The 7,461-nt window shown below is 41.7% G+C and overlaps 1 pseudogene; it reads right to left on the bottom strand.

Moving 5' to 3' along the window:
* Nucleotides 1–104: 104 nt before the first annotated feature.
* LOC125095531 (60S acidic ribosomal protein P0-like) lies at nt 105–1,509 on the bottom strand (annotated as a pseudogene).
* Between the last annotated feature and the right edge of the window lie 5,952 nt (nt 1,510–7,461).

Raw genomic sequence — 7,461 nt, 5'->3', positions numbered from 1 at the left:
GGGAGCCTGCTTCCTCCTCTCTCTCTGTCTGCCTCTCTGCCTGCTTGTGATCTCTCTGTCAAATAAATAAATAAAATCTTTAAAAAAAAATAAATAAATGTTTCTTTTGTGTAATTGTTCAGTCAGATTTGCATATTATTATCTTAGCTGTTCCGAGCTCTGTCTCCCGGTCTTCTCTTTTCCCTACTATTGGTCTTGCTTCTGTTTCACTGGGCTCAAGGTTCTGTTAGCTGGCAGTGGTAAGAAGAGAGGGAGTTTGCTTATGCGGAGAGCATATGGTGTGGCAGCATACGGGCTGGTCCCCTCCCTTAGTCTCATTTCTTGCCCAGGTGCCAATCCAGCCCAGCTGTTGATGTCTGTAGTTGAATTTCTAGACATGGAGGATGCCCGGCATTGGCTCTTTTTGTCATGGTAGATGATCTTCTGTGTCCAACTGGTACCCTTTATAGCATAATGCAGGGGATCCTGTAGAGGCAGCATTGCCTCCCCTCCCCTCTTTTCAAGTTTTTGCTATTGTGGTTCTCTTCATCCTTTTTTTTTTTTTTTTTTTTTAAGAGAAGTATGACTTTATTTTCTTGTTTCACAAATAAAGTTGGCTGAATTGGTTGCTTTTTGGCGACTAGTCAAGGAGACCAAATCCCATATCCTTGTCCAACTCCTCCAACTCTTCCCTTGTTTCAACCTTGGCTGGGGCTGCGGCAGGAGCAGGTGCAGCAGTGGTGGCCGTGGCCACAGGCGCATCATCCACAAAGGCAGAAGGATCAGCCGAGAAGGCCTGAACCTTTGCAGTGAGTGGGAAGGGGTCATCGGCCTCTGCAGACAAAGCCAGGACCCACTTGTATCCATTAATGATAGAAAGGGGCACAGATGCAACAGCTGGGTAGCCTGTCTGCAGACATATACTGACAACATAGTGGACACCCTCCAGGAAGTTAGAATGCAGTTTCCCCAGTGTTGTCGGGCACTTCAGGGTGTTTGCCATTGTCAAACACGAGCTGGATGAGCAGCTCACAGGAGAAGGGGGAGATGTTTAGCATGTTCAGCAGTGTGGTTTGCGGGCTCCCACTTTGTCTCCAGTCTTAATCAGCTGCATATCAGTCAGGATTTCACTGGTGCCCCTGAAGACTTTCGTGGTGATGCCTAGAGCCTGGAAGATGCAAGACTTCTTGGGCCCCAGACCAGTGTTCTGGGCTGGCATGGTGACTTCACATAGGTCTATGGCACCAGCTCACACCTTGCTGGCCAGCAGCATGTCCCTGATCTCAGTGAGGTCCTCCTTGGTGGGCACAAAGCGCATATTCCCCCGGATGTGAGGCATCAGTTTCTCCAGAGCTGGTTGTTCTCTAGATGCCCTTGGAGGGAGCTTGTGCATCACGGTGTTCTTGCCCATCAGCACAATAGCCTTCCCCAGAGGGACATGAGAATATGCCGCATCTGCTTGGAACCTACATTGTGTGCTTCCACAGTGAAGCATTTTGGATAATCATCCAAAAGTTGGATGATCTTAAGGAATTAGTGGACTTTCATCCTGCCTTGTCTTCCCTGAGCATCAAGGTGGTGTGTCAGGAGTTTGTCACGTAGGGATGAAAGACAATGTTATTCTCACAAGGGTGCCTAGGGAGACCTCCTCATTCTTTTGGCTGGCCTCTTTTGGGGCTGAATCATTTTACCAGATACTTTCAAGTGCCTATTCTAAGTTCACAAAAGTTCACAAAAGACCTGGAAAATCCCCACTCCCTCAGACTTCCTCTTTAGGAAACCAGAGGTGATGGTTACTTGTTCCTTCTCCTCTCTGCTGACCCTTTTCCTAGGCCTGCCCGGCATCCTGCTAGGCCTGCTACTTACCACAGAAGTGGTTGGCAATCCCCTCTATCCAAAATCACCCTCACACTTCTGGGGAAATGCTCTTAGGCACCCACCTTCCCCTTGGGAGTACAGTAGAAAGTGAGGTATGGGGTGTCCCAAATATGTGTTTTTTTTTTTTTTTTTAAAGTATGATTTTTCCAACTTGTTGTGTATTCAGTGTTCTGGAAGAGAAGGATAGGAACATAGAATAAATCTTCATGTCCTCTCCTGACTGTTTTTATCTTACAACTAACTAGATATGCACGGAACAGTTTGTATTCTGAGTCTTTGTGAGTGTGCATGAGTGTGTGTGTGTGTGTGTGTGTGTGTGTGTGTGTGTGAGAGATGGGTGTTTGTTTTGAAAGTAGAGAGTTGTTAAGGGGAGGAGGGAAGCTGAAATCATCACTCTGTGTTTCAAATTGCAGGTTGATAGGGATGACCCATTAGGGAAAAAAGACTTGATATATGGAGAGGGGAGAGCATTGCTGGAATGATGAAGAGGGGATGGTAGCTTGTGCTCTGTCTGCCTACCTGCACCTTTTGTCTTTTGTTTTTCAGTTGAAAGTTTCCTGTCTTATTCACTCTTGCCTGATTATTGCTTTGGGTGTTCTGAATAATGTAGCAGAGTCCTTAATTAAGGATCAGAGAAGATATCAAAACTTTTGAGAGGTCCGTATTTTGGACTTCCTAGATTTTTCCCAACAGCTTTGTGTTGTGAGTTTAAAGTAGCAATATTCAACCAGGAGAAAGCAATAAAAGCTTACAGATAATCATGGTTAGGTTTGTAGATTGATTGTTTTCCTGAACAAAAATGTGACTTCTCCCATAATGGTAATTGTTAGTGCTGCAGTTGGGGAAAACAGTTGGGGCATGGACTCAGGATAAGTATAGAGGACCAGAGGGTCCACATCAGAACAAGTTAGAGAGTGTCTTACTGAAAATTATATTGTTTTTAAGTCCAGTGAGTTGTTGTAACATCACATTGAAGGATATTCTCACAACTCCCTTATACAGCAATCTTTCCTGTCTGGGATGAACTTGTGCATCTGTCCTTTGCTTTCCAAGAATGAAAATTATGTTCGTTTTACAACTGCATAAAGCTTAGCATAATTGTGCAGGTAACTGCTTTAAAATACTGTTCTACAAAAATGATATCATTCTAAGCTCAGAAAGAAAGGGGCAGGGAATCTCCTTAGGCTTCAACTGCTGAGTACCCAGAGACCTTAATAGACTATTTAGACATATCAAGAGTCAGAAGTTGGTTTCTTTTAGTGGAGGGATATGACAGACCAATAGGGATGACATCAGAATGTTAGGAAGACACATATGGGAACATCTAGTAAAGAAAATGGTGATGTTAGGAGATCTAGCAAGAGGCAAGATGTCCCAAGTGGAATGAAAGAGAAGGTAGGCAGGAAGCTGTGGTGGGGCTGGAAGTTGAAAACCAGAGGGGAAGGTGGAATAGAGGTAGAGAGTAATACCAAAAAGGGGCCAGGTGTCCAGTGGGAAAGGCAAGCTGGACAGGTCTCACAGGTGGAAACAGAATGTTGGCTAGAATCCTGTAGAGAGGTTACAACTAAAGTGGTCAGTATCCAGGCAAGAAATTCACTAACGCTTGTGGGGCATGAGAAGCACAAATAACATGAGCTCAAAATAGAATTCCAAGCTCAAAGCATTTTAAGACAGAGACCAGATACAGGTCTTGATGTGATGGAGATAAATAGGTTAATGTGGCTAAAGTGAATAATGTTGTCAAGTTATTCTAACACTCGGCTCTCTAGAATACTTCACATACCACACACACACACACACACACACACACACACACTCATACTCATACGTGCACACATGGAGGACTGAAAAATTAAAGAGCAGAATGTTCACAAAATCTCTTAGAAGTAGAAGGAAAATATGAGTGATTTCATTTTCTTGTTGCTTCTTTATGCTTTCTAAATTGTCTTCAATGAATGTGTTATTTAAAAAAATAATGATATAAAAATTAAAAAAAAATTGACCCAAATGAATTGCAGTGTATTCGCAGAGAGTTTGAGAATTCGGTATTTTGTTCAGTGATTGGTGATTGATCAGCCTAGAAGGGGCACAGAGGTAAAACTGAATTATTGCAGGGCACAATAAATTCTCTTGGAATTGTGTAAATTTCCATATTCAGTCTGCTTGCTTTTTATTATTTGTGGAAATTTCTTAACAGACTTGTAGAACAACCACTTTTTTCTGAAACAGTCATTTAGGTTGGGTCTATCTGGGACAAGATGAAATAAGAGTTGGAAATTATTGAACTGAGGTGATTAATTGGAAGGATTCAAACTGAATAAATTAAGATTGGACCCCAATCCCAGTACTCAGCTGGATACTTTTTATTGGCCAATGGAGCCCATAATGGGATAATGGAATAGGAGAATGTTGGGTTTTGTTTTTTAGTTCATTTTGCAAATGAGAAAAGCCTTAGGCAAAATTCCTTTTGTTCTTAATGCCAAAATATTTCACCATTAACCCAACATAAAATGTATTAGATAATAATTTTTAAAAAATGTTGGACCAATAAACCTCATAATTTTTTAAACCTTGTAAAATTTAAAAATGTTTCCTGTCCCAAATATTTTCATTAGCTCCAATGATAGAAGTAGAGCCAAAGATATTAATAATGAAAAGATAAACAAATCCTTCTCAGTTAAAGCTTTTATTCATACCTCAGGAATTGGATTATAAGAAAATAAATATTTGGTTACATGAATGAAATTGACTATTCAGATGTACTATACACACATATACGTGACTAATTTCAATTCTCTGGTCCAGTTGGAAAGTCAGTTTGAATAGCAGTCATGATTTTAACCTGTTCTCATTTGTGTGCAACCTCTGAATTTTGGAAAGGCAGAGTTGCGTTAGGACAATAATTGGATGGTTTGGCCATAGACTTGGATGTGAGAAAACTCACATGCTGTGTTTTTAATTAATGCAAGACCAGTTATGTTTAGCAAGGGCTAACAAATGGGCCATTGTCATGTTCAGTAGAGTCATACCACCCTTACCCATGGGTTGGATGGATAAAGATCACAAAGGAGCCCCTAAGGAATATGATGATGATGCTAAAAAGACCTTAAATGTGCTATTCCCCACATAAGCACCGATTGAGGTTGTAATATGGAATTTATCAGGACTCTGCTAATTACAGATCCTTTCCACTCTGTGCTGGAGTGACATAATGTACCCCGTTTAATATTGTCATTAACGTGCTGTGAGCCCAGTGATTACTCCCATCCATAAATACTCTCAGTGTGACCCCTAGGTGGGCGGTGGACATGTGCTTTTTGATTCAGTTATTTGCTCTGTCATGAAGACTCTGAATGAACTTATTCAGGGTGAACAGAATTTAGTTGTTAGGAGGACAGGTCTGGGATGGTTAGGCCAAAGTAGCTGCTTTCATTTACGTTTTCCCATATTTAATGTTCCACTTAACATATGCAACTCCTGATGACCCCAGCCCAGGAGTATACATGTACTGTTTTTTCCTATTGCTCTCCCATATATTCCCACAGGCTTTCTTGCATCTAGATGGTGGTTGTGAGACTGCCCTCATCACTCCTCTTTTACGGGTGTGTGTGGGGACACTGGACCCCAGCATCCCTGCCTGCTGTGGCCTTGGCTCGCCAGTGGCTCCATCACTGCTGTATTGGTACTGGTGCATTGACTAGGTATAGGTGCTGAGCCTGGCAGAGAACTTGAGTCCTAAGAACGGCTTCCCTAAACTTCCGTTTAGGGAGTGGGGTATCCTTTCATTTTCTTTTTCCTTGTGGGGGTTAAGCTGCTAAGGCCCAGGGTCCAGGCTACATGGAATCCCACAGAAGCCCTGGGCCCTTTCTGTATGATCTTTTATTTTTTGTTCTAAGCAACTGGTAGAATCTAAACAAGTTTGTCTTCATGCCTTCCCCATGTCCTTCTGCATCTGTCCATTTAGGATCAACTCTCAGATTCCTTAACCAGTGAGTGCAGAGCCAGCAGAGGTGCCTGCAGTAGCTTCTCATGAGCTGCTATGAGCTGACACCAGCTCACCACTGTTTATGGGTATCTCACACTTTGTCTTGTGCTCCTACTTCCAATTAGAAAGGAAGTTAAAATTCAGGGGAGTCAACAGTACACAGGCGTACCTTTCTCAATGCAGTAGAAATGGGCCAGAAAGTTGCACCTGAATAGAATATTTATTAATCATAAGGGAGGTCATTATTTCAGAGAAAACTGTCGTGAAAAGCTTAGTAAAGCAAAGATTTAAAAAAAATAGATATTTTTCAAAATAAATCGTGTCTCCTGATTTATCTGATTTATACACTTGGAGTTTATGTTTCACATTTTCTTTAAAGTAATACATGCCTATAAAACTAAAAAAAAACCTTAGCGGTTTTATGGGGGTTGGGGCTTGAGCAGGGAGCTCTCAAGAGTCTTTCAGTTTTTCAGTTGTCTCCTTCCCTTTAGATGGAAAGATGACTGGTTTCTTTGGCAGGTTTTGACAGGTGCCTAGGAGTCACCTGCAAGGACATGTTGTTTTCTGTGGGAGAATCTGCATTTCTGTTTTGTCATGCACATCCTCTGTTCCTTGGAACAGAGGCATAAGAAAGTAGGAAAGCTGGATTTGGGTGCTGGTTTTACTCTAGATTGGCTTCATGATTTGAACAAATCAGGTGACCTCTCTGAGTCTCCTTTTTTAAATCAGTAAAGTGAGAAGAGTGCCTAAAGACTGCTAAATTTGGATCTGGTGGTGCAGTAAAAAAAAAAAAAAACAAAAGTAAATGAGTGTCCATCTTTGAAACCACCATCAAATCATGATTCACATTCAAATGCTAACTGCTAAGGACACATGTGCATTTATGAGGGCAAAAAAACGGCACAGAACTTTTGGGAAACTTACATATTTAATAGAACTAAACGATTCATGCCCAGTAGTGGCAAACTGCATTCTTGAGTAATGGTGGAATATATTTTCTCAGGTGATAGCTTAAATTCAGTTCAACTGGGACTTAATTAAGGAGTGCTGGCTGTAGTCATGAGCAATTCTGTGGAATAAAATCACTGAAGAAATAGAAATTCTCCAGAAAGCAATGCTAGTCTTCGGCATTGGAGGAATAATCTGGCTTAGTTAGTTTGGGTTCTCAAATTTGAAGGAGATTCAAGGCTCTTTTGAATGGACCAGGGGTGAATCCCAGTGGTGTCGGCCTTTTGGAAAGAGCCAGGGAAGTTGATTTTGTGTCTGGGCTGTTGGGCAAGTTCCCGAAACCAATTTTCTGCTGGAAACAATGTGTATCCTTCTGGCTACAAGCTGCTTGAGCAATGAGCTGTCACATTTCAATGCAGAAACCTTTTGTTTGGCAACGAGATAATTTTAGTTTTTATTTTATCAGGAATCTATTTAGAAATTCAGCATAAATGCATTTGGAGTATACCAGCTTCTTCACAGGGGACCTAAGGTCCAGAGCAAATCATAGTGTGTGTGTGTGTGTGTGTGTGTGTGTGTGTGTGTTTCTTTTTTTCTCATCTGCCCCTCCTTCTCTATGCTGTGTTTTGATACAGGAAGAAGAACGCCAAGGGCAACCTTGAAAGGTGGTT

Source organism: Lutra lutra, chromosome 3 (assembly GCF_902655055.1).
Source record: "Lutra lutra chromosome 3, mLutLut1.2, whole genome shotgun sequence".
Lineage (NCBI taxonomy): Eukaryota > Metazoa > Chordata > Mammalia > Carnivora > Mustelidae > Lutra > Lutra lutra.
The sequence above is the reverse complement of the archived record's forward strand: the minus strand, read 5'-3'. Positions and strand labels throughout refer to the sequence as shown.